This window comes from Trachinotus anak, unplaced genomic scaffold (assembly GCF_046630095.1).
Source record: "Trachinotus anak isolate AG129_WGS33_773 ecotype Australia unplaced genomic scaffold, CSIRO_AGI_Tana_v1 ptg000032l, whole genome shotgun sequence".
Taxonomy (NCBI): Eukaryota; Metazoa; Chordata; class Actinopteri; order Carangiformes; family Carangidae; genus Trachinotus; species Trachinotus anak.
The window spans coordinates 25,049,458-25,064,306 of NW_027273883.1; the positions used below are offsets into that span (position 1 = coordinate 25,049,458).

The window sequence follows — 14,849 nt, forward strand, 5'->3', positions numbered from 1 at the left end:
GCTGTGCATTGTGTCAAGTTTGTGTGGGGAGGGTTTGTGTATGAGACAAAGACTGAGGCTGTGCAGTGTGGGAAGAAAAAAAACTATTTAAGGGCCAACCAAAGACCCTTATCCCATCCTCCACCAAGCTGCAAGTATGAACAGCTTTGGTCTGATTACATTCATTTGGAGAGCATCTGCTGGCCTGTTGAATGGAGCGCTGTGGGGCCCAGAGCAGGGTGGGGTAGTGTGGAGGGTGGGGCTGAGGTCAGCCAAGTGAAAACCACCCCCCTCTGGACTACTGTGAGTAAGGGCATGTGTGACTGAGAGAGAGGCACATGGACAGAGGCAAGATGAAATGCCAGGCAGGGCAGAGAGAATCGACAGAATACAGGGAGACATAATGTAATGAAGCCTGCAGCTAGAATAAATATGATTGTAAAGATCCTGTCGAGGAGTCAAGCGAGAGACCAGAGAGAAAGCCATTAGGACGAGAAGAGCAAAGCACAGGGAGCTTAGATGATGTAAGAAACTGAAATGAGTCTGACTGTCAGGTAGATAAATTGGTAGAGGGATAAATTAGTTAGATTAGAGCCTGAATCCTGGGATTAGTGGGCTGACCGGTGATGCCTGGGCTAATTTAGGTGAACACATGGCCTGTCAGAAAAAGTTTTTGAGAAGCACTGTCTACCATGTTAGAAAAGCCAAGCTGTATATACTGTTTTATGTGAGCTGCCTTTGAAGGTGGGATGAGATTGATGCTGGTCATCATAATTAAGGGGCACGGGAATGATAAAGGAAAATATTCTTTGGTATGGGTACAGGCTGCTGAAAAATTACTGCAATACAGGTCACACTGTTCTGCCTATCTGACATTTTCATCCCTGTGCATACCTGCCTGTGCATATCCTTGTGAAAAGTGGTAATGCCTGTAGATTTTCAGTTTGGTAAAAATACAAAGATTTGGTACTGCAGACCACCTTAAGCTGCTTTCCACCAATGAAAAACTAGTGCTAGTCCTGGGCTGGTATTCATGCTGGTTTGGAGTTGACTTGTGAACCTTAAAAGAACTAGTTTGCTTTTCCACAGCTAGAGAGCCAGGTCATTACGTCACTATATACATCTGTATGTGACTATGCTTTCCCAGCAATGCTGGCACTAAGCACAACATCAACAATGGCGTACTACTATAGTGTATACAAAGAAGGACATAGCCTCCGAAACGTCACCCATACGTCTCTGAAGAGCAGTTTTGAAGTTCAGAGGTGGGGCGTGTGAGGAGCTGAGACTTTGGTGCATGCCGGTGGGTGGTAAGCATATGCGAACCCACCTGTCACTCAAAGTGGCAAGCCTTCAATTATGCAGAACTTAAAGAGTTAATAAAATTTAAATGTGTGAGTTATATAGATATTCACCCACCGTACAGTGGTCATGAAGGAGGAAATTAGCTATAAAGACCCAAACTGTTTTTGTAGCAGGCTGTAAACATGTTTAGTTCTGCTTTTAAGTTGAACATTTTAACATGGGGACTGACTTGGTTTTGGAACCAGCCTCAAGCGCCCATTAAAGGAACTGCAGCTTTTGGCACTTCCATGTTTGCCTCATGTTTCAGCCACTGAGGTTGCTGCTTGCGTACTACATTGTCCTTTTGACGGTTTTGCTCCAGTTTAATGTCAATACTGAAACTCTGGTTTTTCTTCTTCTTTGGATTAGGCAGACAAGATGCTACACTAGCTCTGTTTTTAGTTAGTCTTGTTGTCACCATAATCCCCACCCTCTAGAACCAGTATTCCTGGTGGAGAGCCAGTTCTCTGGCTGTTGAAATGCAAAGAAATATTTAGAGACAAGGAACCAGCTCTGAACTGGCCCTCAAACTGTCTTGGTGGAAAAGGGATATATATTTGACTTTCTGAAAGGTGCTTTTCACCGCGTTTAGACTCTCTGAGCAGCACCTCTACAGAAGCATGTAACCAGCGTCTGTGTGTGTGTTAGGATGTAGGGTGGGTAACAGGCACTAGAGGGAATTCCTTCCTGCAGAATGCTCAGGAAGCAACAGCATGAGCGGAAGAGAAAACAACTTCTCTTTCCAAGGCAGACCCTTCAGAAGTTGTTCCTTTAGAAAAGGAAACACTCCCCACACTCTGTCAATGTTAGAAACTCATGTCTAAATAACTCCATCATTGTCTGCAGTATGTTACTAAAATCAGCTCAGGGTACAAGAAGTCAGGTATGAATCAACAGACTCAAACTCACAAATGGTAAATGAACCCAAAACAAGCAATGACAAATGTCTGCTTATGAGTGTTTTTGTAAGAGTGAATTGTTATTAGACAGTGAGACCTTGAAGCTGAAGGTTGGATCTGTATCAGAGACCTGTTATGTTCATTTCAGCAGCTGGACTGGAGGTATTAGATAACAACTGATTATAAAATAGGGGGAGGGCCCAGAGCCCATAACAAGGTTTGAGTGTCTAACAAATCAATGAACACATAAAGTAAACAGACACAGTGATTCCTCTACAGTTTTTGAAGGTAGTAGGTGGTATTGTTGTTTCAACATTTTACTCAATGGATTTAGAGCAATATTTTGAGAAAAGCTTTTGTAAATGCATTTATAATAGGCTATAAAGTTGTATTTTTTGTTCCAAGTAACAGAGCTCTGTAGACATCCCTGTGAACAATACATAAGCTGAGTCTCTGCAACATTTGATTTTGGTTTAAATTGTTTTAAAACAATAGTTAAAACAGACATCCATGAAATGCTACATTTTCATGTGACTGGGATACTATACCTGCCCCATCCTGCACAATGAACAAATGTACCTGGAGCCTGTGACAGGGGCATGATGTGAGTGGTTTTATCTTGATATAGACTGTTAAGCCTCTGTGTCTCTAAGCCTATCATACACTTGCTTTTAACTACACGTTCACATGGGCTTGATGGCAGCCCATCTTCATCTTGGCAGTGCCCGACTCCACCTAACTCCCTTGCTAATCCAAACATGGGCAACGAGGTAGGGTGTTGGAGTCAAGTCATTGTGGTAAGCACATGCTCCCCCACCTGTCACACAAAGCAGCACACCCTCAATTATGCAGAACTTAAGCCTCAATAAAATTAAGTATTACATAAAAATTAACTCCCAATACAGTTGCCACAGGGAACAGGAAAAATAGCGACACAGACCGCACCGTTTTTAGCACAAGGCTGTGAACATGTTTATTTCTGCTGTAAAGTTGGGCATTTTAACATGGGAGTCTATGGGGAATGACTCACTTCTGGAGCCAGCTGCTGGTGGCCATTCAAGGAACACTTCCACGTTGGCATCATTTTTTCAGCCCCAGAGGTTGCCACTTGCTTTTTCTGCTATGACACCAACATTAAAGGGAAGGTTCACAACTTTTCAAGCCATCTAAAATCATTACTCTGGTGCCCATGAGAACACTGAAATACAGTTGGACTTGCTGTAATTGTTCCTGTAGTTTCCTTCTATTCATACTGACCAAAGCGCCACATGAATGAACAGGAGGAGTGATTGCAGCCTGTACAATGTGTTTATATGGGCACATGACTATTATTTTGAGACAATTAAGAAAAAATGTGAATCTGTCCTTTAACAGTACAGTAACCTCCCTGAATGTTTCCATGTTACATTTATGTTGTGGAAATTTGCTGGTTCTCAAGGTAACACTGTGTCGGGTAAGGATGATTTGGCCATTATCTGCTGATAAACTTTTTAATCACCTACAGACAGGTATATGGACAATGCCACGAGTCACAGCTGCTTGTCCACACTTTGCTAAAAGACAAGTAAATAACAAGCCTAAAGCTACACTTCCTTCTACTAGCAGTGTAAAAGCACTGGATGTCATTACAGCTCCAACTGATATCTCTGAAGACTAGAATTACTGCCTCGCGGTTGTATGCCTCCACCACTCAGACCAATTTCAGATTAAATCCCCGTCTATCCAGTCACATAAAATATTAACCATTTTGTGTTAAACGTTGACATAATTGCTGTGTGAAGTCTTCAGTAATGGCCAAAAAGTGTGTTGTGAGGTCACCGTGACCTTGACCTGTGAACACCAAAGTCAAAGTCGTTTATACCAAATTTGAAGGGATTTCCTCGTAAAGTTCTCAAGATATTGTATTCACAGGTCCAAAATCATGTTTTGTCAGGTCACAGTGAGCTTGACCTTTGACATGTCACCACCAATTTGTAATCAGTTTGTCCTGGAGTCAAGGTGAATCTTTTTACCAAATTTGAAGAAATTCTCTCAAGGCGTTATGTAGTTATTCCATCCACGATAATGGGATAAGAGTCATGCAGCCTGAATGGAGGGCACTGACTGGGCAGATCCCTTTGCACATAATAAACACTTATCATCAGAGGCAAATATACATCAAGTGGCACTTCTCAATCTTCCTGTTTTTGTGGATTAATACACACAGGCGCCACAGCTGGTCTATACTCAACTCGTCAGCCTTTTGAAAACAGGACAGTTGCTGACTTGACACTAAACTCTGGGAAATGTCATAAAGCAGATTTACCACTGGTCACTGTTCAGACAGTTGGTACTATTTATGCTCTCAACCACCCACCAACACCAATATCTATTCTTACTGGTATTCTCAGAAAGCTGCTCTGAAAAACAACAACAAAGAGGTGTTATCAGGTCAGAGTTTCTGGTGAAGCCGTGGTGCAGATGTTGACGCCTGATGCACTGTTGCTCCATGCTTATGAGGATCTGTTTGGAACATGGAGCTTAACTCTCAACACGGGACAGATAGAGCACTAAAATGATGACGGTTTTACACAATTACAAGCGCCACCTTTTTATGTAACCGCCAATTACAACACATTCAGGAATCAGCAGAAACCTGGCCAGCAGACAGGAAGTGGAGTCATGTCCCACACACCATATGGTTATGAATGTAACAATGCACTGTCCTGACAGAAGGGGGGGTGGTGGTGGTGGTGGTAGTGTGAGGTAAATGTGTATGTACACACCATCACAATTGTAATTGTGCAGCCATGCACACTTGCATACTGCAGGAAACCTAAAGAAGCTACACTGTGCAACACTACTCCACTATAGTTTTTATTTTTTTTTACCACTCTGATAATAGAGTTTACCTCTGATGGTGCATGCTCCTTTAACCTGCAGCAGTTGTAGTCAGAGAGTCTTTTACAAACAGCAGCTGTTCTCGTAGCTTCTCACATACAGTAGGTTAATTCACTACTCACTGAAATGAGGAGACAAGACTGTTTAAAAACAAATCTCCTCATGTGTTATGTAACTGCAGTACACGAGGTGGGCGAGCTGATGCAACTCGCTGAACAGGCTAATCCGATGTACCACACCACCTGCCAAAAGAAATGACGACAGCATCTCAAGAGTCTGTTACTGTAAAATGACTGAATATGATAATGTCGATTAATTCAAGAAAAAAACTGAAGAAAACAACCATTTGTCAATTAAGTGGGCAATTATTTACCATAGGAATAAAATAGTGAATATTCACAATTTTAAAGATAAATTGTAATAAATCTCTAGCAATGAAATAGCTGCACAGTCTAAAGAGATGAGCTAAATTACCATTAGAGGTGGTATTAAAATAATGACTGATGGACTGACTGAAATTATACTACATGCATTTAAGCTGGTGACACTGTGTTAAAACAGTGTGTGAATTTGGTTGGAGTTTAATTAAGTGTGCGTTTCTCACTAAATCTTTAGTTCTTCTCACTCCAGTTTTGTATGAATTAGGTGTTTTGATCCAGATCTAAGAACAGAAACGGATCAGTCAGAGACATATGATCTGTGACGGGACGGAGACAGAAAGTAAAAACCACCTGAACGAGGGGAAGAGGTGAAGAAAATAATGAGTTATTGGACGGTTCACCAAGAGAGAGGAGGTGAAGGAAGGTCAGCTGACAGACATACACTTTCACTGCATGCATGCTCCCAAACTCACATATCATACTGCAGTTATTCAAACATGTATTTTCCTCTTGTTGTCGTGCCTACCATTTTTTTTTCTTTTTGAAATGCTATGTCTACACTGTGAAAGCTTAAACAACCTGCTTTGGCAAGAATAAACTTAAATGTGTTCATGCCATAAAATAAAAGTATCTATGTACTGTATATACATTACCCACCATCCCCCTCCTCCTCCTCTTGTTTTATACTTGCTTTCCATCACCCATGTTTAATACTAGTATCAGAAACCCCTCCGATTGCCTAACTGCCAAAAATACTGGATCAGGAATCAGCAAGTGTACAAGTGTATGTACCGGTGCAGCTTTTCCAGTCTTTGCAGCACTGGTCATGTGATGCTACTCAGCCAATCATTGTGACTCAGTGAGTGAGATACACAAAATCAATTACAGACAAAAAAATGACTATTTAGAGATTCATTTTCTATGCAACACACATCCTGGCTTTATATAATTTCATTTTTTTAACCACATGCAACCTTTGATAGACATCTGTCAGCTCTTGGTAGCACATGACACATATTTCAGTATTAAACAGTATGAAACAATAATCACTAAATCAGTAAATGATTTAATTGATAGCAGAATATATCTGTAGAATATGCATTACAATGTGACTGAAACAGGATACTATGCACCTATTTGCTTTCATGCAAAACAGTTTCAATAACATTTAATGTAAAAAAGGTGGTGCCTCATTGTCTCAAGAGGCTAATAAGGTTTGAGCTTTTAAGCTTAATGAGTGAACGTGACGAGAGTGGGGTGAACTTCAGGTGAGCTCTTAAAGCTGGTGAACATGATTATAAACGAATTATCCCTGATCCAGGAGTGTCGTGATGGATCATCATATCTGATGTAATGCTGATGGTCCAGAGTCTAAAATAATCTTAATGAGCCTCTGACAAAGCAACAAACTCTTTCTCCTCAGGAGAGTCTAAGCACCACCATGACGCTCTCTTCTCTCTTGGTAGTCATAATAATTATATTACTGTGTATGACTCAACCTTTGATGTGTCTATATTTCTTCATTATCCAGAGTGGTGAGAAGAACATTATTTACAGAATGTATTTATTTAATCCAATTTATAGCTCGGGAGGTGGGCTGTGAAGAAACAGGAAATTGGGGGTGAAAAAAAAAAAAGGATTGTTATACAATCGACAAAGAGTCTCAAGAGTTACTCAACTGCATTACAACCCACTCTATCCCTGGTGATTCAGGAGCTATAAACAGAAGCCAGAAGAAAAGACTGACGAGCGGTCTGTCCCATCTATTGTTGTTCATGGCAGACAGCAGGCTGGATGCAGAGAGAGGATTAACCAGAGCCGACTGTCTCAGCCTCTCGCTTATCAGAGAGCAGCAGGTTGGGAGTCAGGAGCGAGAAAAAGACACATCACCTCCTCTCTATGAGTCATGCTCCGGTCCTCTGCTCACTATCACTGATACGCACATACAGACTCCACACACACCAATCATGCAGAAATAGAGCAGTTGTCTCTGCATATTAATGACTGTCTACTGGCATGCAATGGAGGGACAGATGCAACTCGCCTATCAAATGTCAGACTTAACCAGATTCATGGACTCAGCTTGCAGGAGCAGCCATCGCACTCTTATTTTTATTGGCCAGGCACTTCCTGTGAGTCACAGCTTTTTCCAACTTTGGACAAATGAAGCTTAAGGAAAGTTCAATCAGGAAGACTAACTTCATGCTGCTCTGTTCTCTCCGTCTGTCTCTCTCTTTGTAAACCAATCAGATTTTGAACCAGTGTACATGGCCCCTTCCACTGATCTCATCAGATTTCCTGCTTCACATCACATCCATCCAGATCTTCAGCCATTGCTATTCACATAATCTTCATGAGGGGTAATTAAGAAATCACAGGTACACAGAAAATAGCAAATCCTAAGGTTTATACCAAACTTTTATCAAATGACCCATGGAAGTATTATGTTTAAATGCTACATGTCAACAGAGACTGACAACCTGCACAACTAGTGTAATACCAGGATAAATCTAAAACAATTGTGCAGTAATCTTGTAGCTATTATAGATACTTGTTTCCATTTGTTCAGATCCACTATAAACCTGGGTTTAACTAGACTTTGGCTGTTAATCCATGTTGACCCCTTAGAACAATGGTAAATACGGGTTTACCCCAGGTCACTGCATCAGTCTAAAACCAGTATGATAGTAACATTCTACAGCAGCATTTCCCCCACCATCTCCACCAGAACACCTCATTAAAACCAGCAGCTTTTATGGCTGTGAATCCGCTAAGAGGGAAAGGCTGTCAGAGAGGGTGAGGTAATACTGCTATACATAGTTACATCTAGTCTGATCTAATGGAGTGACCTGGAGGCAGCAGGACAGGACAGCCGCTGTATCCAAAACATCTCAAATTAAAAACATACAAATACATACAGAGAAAACAAAAAGCAACTGGTGATGAAAGACTGAAGAGAAAATCTCTAGGAGACAACAGGTGCAGCATCTTACTGCTAACACAGCTGCACAATGAACATGTGATATGAAAAAATACTAACAAAAGTGTCACACACACACGTATGTCCAACCCCTTACTGTCAACCATACAAGTCAGTTGGTTTTAAATCCAAAATGTAGTTCCTAAATGTGGCAGAATATACAACACATATACAAAATATATGTTGTATATATTATATGTAAACCTTTCTAAAACCTTCCATGCAGAGAACAAAACTTCTTCTGTGGCTCATTTCACAGCTGATACCACATACAGGTTTGGTGACAATACCATTTCTTTAAGGAATAATTATAGACATTATAGACATAGACATAGACACTTATTGCTTTTCTTGCCAAGAATTGGATAAGAAGATTGATTCTACTCTCAAGGCTAGAGACAGCTAGCAGTTAGATTAGCTTAGAAAAAAGACTGGAAGCAGGGGCCAAACACTAGCTCAAGCTGTACAATAACCAAAAAGTAAAAACAACAAATCATGGTGTTACAGGAAGTTACACAGTGGAACAATTTTTTTTTACTCAAGACTAACCGGCTATTTATTACCTTTGTTCCATGGTTTCAGAAGCAAACTGAGTTCCCCTATCTGAATACAACTCTGTATTAAAACTGCCACGTTCAAGAAGTTCAGAGGTTTCACTGACAGCAAGTGACCTATGTGTGAGTGTGTGAGGCACAGTTGCAGTCGGCCCCGGTTAGAAAGCAGTGGGCCTCTTAACTGGACAAGCTGCAGCTGTCCCTTAGTCTCACAGGCCTGTAGTCCACAGTGTGTGTGTGTGTGTATGTGTGTGTGTCTGACAAGTTTAAGTTAAAATTTGTGTACTAATGACTAAAGGATGTTGAGGCAATTTCATTTTATATCTTTTGATGTCAGTAACACACATACTTACACACACAACTGTCTGCTGATTTCTGAGCAAGTGTGTGTGTGTGTGTGTGTGTGTGTGTGTGTGTGTGTGTGTGACTGTGTGTAATGGCCTGTGTTTGGAGGGATTTGAGGGCCTGGGAACTGTGTGGAAATCACATTGAGCTTCCTCTGGCTCATCTCAGAGTCATGGGAAACAACACTGACCAAAAACAACAGGGCTTGTACACGAAGCAGCTTGACCACTCAACATTTTAGTGTTTAGACATAATCAGAGATGAAAGCAGAGAGCAGTGCGTCCTACACTGATCTATGGCTGCTGGGAAATATGAACAAAATCAGACTGTCAATGATTACGACAGTTATCATTTTTGACGCCTACATGTCATGATAAAAATATTCAACAAGACGTCATTAAACTCATGTTTGTCCTCATTGAGTCAAACGATTTTCAGTATTTTACCAGAACAAAATCACATATTTCAACAAGACTATGTCAAAACCTAGTGTGTGTGTGTGTGTATGGTCAATGTGCGAAACCGAGGATGTGGTTGAAAACGGCTTTGAAAGACACTACTTTCAATGGTAAGTATCTAAAGCTGCTGGAAATGTCACTAAATGTTGCTAAATCATGTACTACACTAATTATCTGCTCAGTGTCAGCTGGTTCAGTCTTCAATTTGTTTGTGTCTCTCCTACACATACAGTATTTTCATACAGACAAATTCCCAATAAATTTGTTTCTGTTTGAAAGTGTGAAGTGTGAAATGGTGACTGACATGTGGCTCATTACAACTACATGTTAACTTTCAAGCCTTTTCCAAGCAGCTGTTCTTACTGTTATAGTCCTTAAAGATTATTCTTTAAATCACAATGTCGTCTGACAAACTCACCAAACACACAAGATAAAGACAAAGACCGTGGTGTGGTTTTGGCTACATTTACTTGTAAATTGCAGCAGAGTAGACACAGAGAGATGTGTCTCTACTGGCGACTTCTTGCATGGAAGGTAGCTCAGGTTTGTCCGAAAAGTCTAAAGAATAAAAAAAGTCCAATGCTTGGGCAAACACTGGTGTAACTACATCTCAAACTCATCTCCATAGCTTACTCATGGAGGGAGATCTAGTGCTGGTCCAGGCAAAAAACATATAAGCTAAATATTCAAGATCTCACAGTTTGTAGAATGAGAACCGTGTTACTTCATGAAAATATAGAGAAAATGATGAAATATAAAAGCCCTAAACTTCACACAAGGTCATCTGTGGTGAATGGAAACATTCTCAGTCCAACTCAGTGCACTCTTCTTTACCATGCTATGATGTTCTTCATGTCACTTTTTATAAAAGTGTTTATGCTGTAAAATAATACATACAATACTAGTAACAACACCACAAACTCAACAGTGTGTCCCTCCCACTTTTCCTAGGGTCTCTGTCTATCCATCAGTCTGTCCAGGATTACTTCCTGAACACTACATTTCAGAATACATTGTGAGTTTCAAAGCAGACAGATGAACATAGATTTAAGATGTTTTTTTCTGCAAACCTTTAGTGTCTTCGTCTCGGTTCACAGGGTAATTTCTGTCTTTCAGACTGCACAGCCCGTCAGATCTGTAGAAAGAGAAGAAATATGTTTCAAATAGTGAAACAAGTGTCTACAACCTTGCTAATAAAGTAGCTCTGTGAGGCTTTATTTAGGCACAGCACTGTGTTGTCCAGACACAACAATGATTTAAATATGAGGATAATGGTACACTCCCAATGTTGCACTCAGCTGTACCTGTGAAAAGTGACAGAAATAGTGGTGTAAAGATTGGAAAAAAAAAACAAAACAGAGAGGACAGAATGTGGAAGTTTCAAACCAGCTTACTTTTTATCCCTGCACAGCTGACTGTTCACTATTTATTTACGCTAAAGAAAAGTGATTGATGGCACTAGATGAAAATTCAAGGCTGTTTACTTATTTATAAGAGACATACAGTACATACAGCAACATGTTGACCAAATGACCTGTCCACCAGCATCTGCAGTTTTCCCAGTCCACTGGGAAACATAGTTACTGCACTTTTCAAAGAGAAACAGCCTTATTATACAGGAATTGCTGAAATTAATGATGGTCATTGAGTCCTCTATATTTAGATCATAGTAGGGAAAAGAATTGGAAAAACCTCAAATCTCAAAGTTCAAATCTCATTTTAGGCCAAACCAGATGCCTAAACTTACAGTAAGGCCAGAACAGCTGAGTGCCATTCATGCCAAAAACACACCTGTGCTTTTCAGAGTGGAAAAAGACAGGTATATATATATATCACATAATGTTGTATATATTGTATATTTATAGATACCGACTGGATAACACAAATGAGGTTAAACCACACAGCATGGTGAGATTTCAGTACAACAATGACACGTTTTCTGACTAGCAGGCAGAAAAGAGTGACTGTGAATTGTATGTTAGTGAGGACGTTCATAGTTAAAAGTGCAGTTGAGTGATAAAGAATTAAAAAGATTGAAAAAATTGGAATTAAAAACCAGTCCAGTCATAGCACAAAAAAATGGAAGCTTGTTCTAAAGATGCCAAGAATCCTAAAGTCTCACGTTATGGCTATAATGTGCAGTGAGCAGTGAATGGAGGCAAAACGACAATGGTTCATCTATTCAAGAACGGAGGACTTCATTTGATTATTGTGCTTTTTACCACAGAGCTGAGTCATTTCATGATAATTATCCTTCAATTCTTGGTATTCTTTTTAAATGCAAAGCTACATGACCTGCTCTTTGCAAGCATCGAGTGTTTTTCTTAGCTATGACAATACGAGCCAATGCCATTAAAGCTTTTTCCTGTTGAGTGCCTGGAGGAGGGGAAGGTATGAGGAGAGCTACTGTCCCTGTAGCAGCGGATGAGGAACAGAACAGCTCCTCAGGTTCCTGTCCTCTCACTTCCCCAAGCTCTGTCAAATAACACAACTCCTCTCGCAGAGCACAGCTTGATAACCGCAAACTCTGCAGGCAAACTGACAGCTGTGTACGTGTGTGAGAGGCTGTTTCTGTCTGCGTAAGTGTAACAGCAGCATTATACAACCATTTTGCTTTCTTGTAAAAGGAAAGAAAAAAAGATTGGCAAGACATGCAGACACAGATTTTCTCTCAGATACACCGCACATTTTGTTTTCAGTCTGCATAATTACAGAGGAATCAATTAATCATTTCTTAACACTCCTGTGTCACTAACCTCATTCGAAAATTCTGGTGTTGGCCAGATGTGACCACATTAATGTTCAAACTTGAAACGCAGGTTGGCGTTTGTCTGCACTAACCTCACACATAGAGGAAAGACCCCAATTAGTTCCAGGCAATGAGGTCCACAGCAGGGGTTTACTGCTATTTTAACTTGAACTTGAACAATTTGGACACATTTTTTCCCCAAGATTATTTTTAGTTATTTGTGTCTTTATGTGACTGTTAAGTAAAGAGGCAGACAGGAAACATGGGGGAGAGATGGGGCACGCCATTCAACAAAGGTCTCTGGACGTATTGAAGAACGGATAGTGAGGTTGGACGTGCTGTAACCATTCAGCCACCAGAGGTGGTCTGGACACATTTTATATCAACAACTTCAGCCATGTGCACTGACACATACGATATGAAAATGTGGTGATACGTCTGAGCTAATTGCCAAGAGTTAGACGAGGAGACTGAAACCAAACTGTATGTTAGACATGTTTCTTGAGCCAGTTGCTGGTTAGCTTAGCACAAAGGCTCAAAACAGGGGAAACAGCTAGCCTCTGCCTAAAGGTAACAAAATCCACCCAACACCAAAGTGTAAAAACAAGATGTTGTGCTTGTACAAGGGTTATGTGCCAGGTTATTTCTTGGCTGAGTGCAGTAACTTCCTGAACTCTCTGGAAACCTCACGCTGATGGCAAGACTTGTTTATACACTGGGACAAGACCGGGATAGCTGTCTCCTTCTGTTTTTAGTCTCTGTGCTAAGCTAAGTGACTGCTGAGGGTAGCTTCAAATGTAATGTACAGACAAAAGGGTGGTATCCTCCTCCTCATTTAACTCCAGGCAAGAAAGTTTGGACTTTGTTCAGGGGTGAGTGAACACTTTGTGTCGGCACTGTGCTGTGTATGAAGGAAAAATGTTGACTTTCTGCCATAGTCATACAAAAACAAATAGTTTCTGATGGCCTTCATTTCATCAAGATATTTGTTTGTCTTTGGTTTGCTCAGTGGTTGTGAGTGGGACTGTCCCATGTAAAAAAGTCAAAGGAGTGCATACCCTTTATTAGAAGGGGAGGGGTGGAATATTAATTCAAAACATGTACTTTTAAATGTTTATTGTGGAATGATAAGAACGATGTAGCATCCTTGCTCCATTCTTTGGGAAGCACCCAGTGAAAGTGCCAGTGTAACAGCTCCACTACCACTCCAAACACGAGGCGTTTCAGCTGTAACTTTCCCAGAATAGTTAGTCAGTGGGATGGTTTTACACTTCGGCTGCGGCTGTACCCGACCCACAGTTTTGTCAGTCGAATTAGATTTGGCTGTTCAATACAAAGATTCAACTATCTGTTCCTTTTCCCCCCCCATACAGACCAGATGGCAATCAGAAAATCCAAAAAGTCGAAATTGGCGTCTTGGTCATGGCTGGGTTATAAAATAACCCTGAATGTCAGCAGCTCAGCAGGAGAGAGCTGTCACATTGTTGTCAGCCAGACCCCAGCGCTGACAGGATCAGAGCGGTCAACAGAAACAGAAACCAGCCACTCTGCCCTTACTCTCTACCTCCATCACAGTTTTGTGGTTTGGTCAGTTAGTGGTGTCCGCCTGCCTCCAAGAAACCAAAGGAAAAAAAGAATTCAATAAATAAAAGAATAAAAGGAAACTAAACATTTTATCTATGTCATTTATCTGATTTATGTGCACTTGTTTCATTTCAGCTCTGTGACAGTCAGTCACATTTCTCTCTTCTCCTGGTTGACACCTCCTCATGTTACATGCAATAAAAACTTTCCAACAGATGTCGACCCCAAACATCTGAGAGTCAGGCCAAAACACCAGCATTTTTTTAAATCCACACAGTCTGTCATAGCCAGAGCACTAGCAGCTCTCCTGATGAGACACACACTGATGAGACCTGACTGTACGGTTTACAGCCTGCCACACTGTAGCTCCTGCACTGCTGTGTACTGTGACGCAGCTAAAAAAAGACATATCAACCCATCAGCTTTAAGGGGGCAGCTCTACTTTACACACCTTTTTATCACGAGATAACAACACTTTTTAGAGTTGGGTAGTTATGTTAGGGAGCTTCCTGTAAATATCTTACCACTGGCTGAAACAGGGGGCAAATATTTATGTTGTCTCTTCAGTGACCAAACTACTATTTTTCTATAATAAATTTAACTTTACTTCGGCACCTTGCAACCGAACAGCAAGGAGGGAGAGAAGAAGGAGAGGGAAGGCTGCCTGAGAAAACGCTAATCCACCAAAATACATCCC

General features: G+C 40.8%; 1 protein-coding gene across 1 annotated transcript in view; it reads right to left on the reverse strand.

Moving 5' to 3' along the window:
* The window catches only part of ncalda (neurocalcin delta a), a 72,812-nt gene that overhangs the window by 42,563 nt on the left and 15,400 nt on the right, over positions 1 to 14,849 (reverse strand). The window contains exon 3 of the mRNA XM_071468262.1: positions 10,890 to 10,954. The gene's annotated coding sequence lies outside the window, so the exon portion shown is untranslated. The remainder of the gene's footprint in view (positions 1 to 10,889; positions 10,955 to 14,849) is intronic.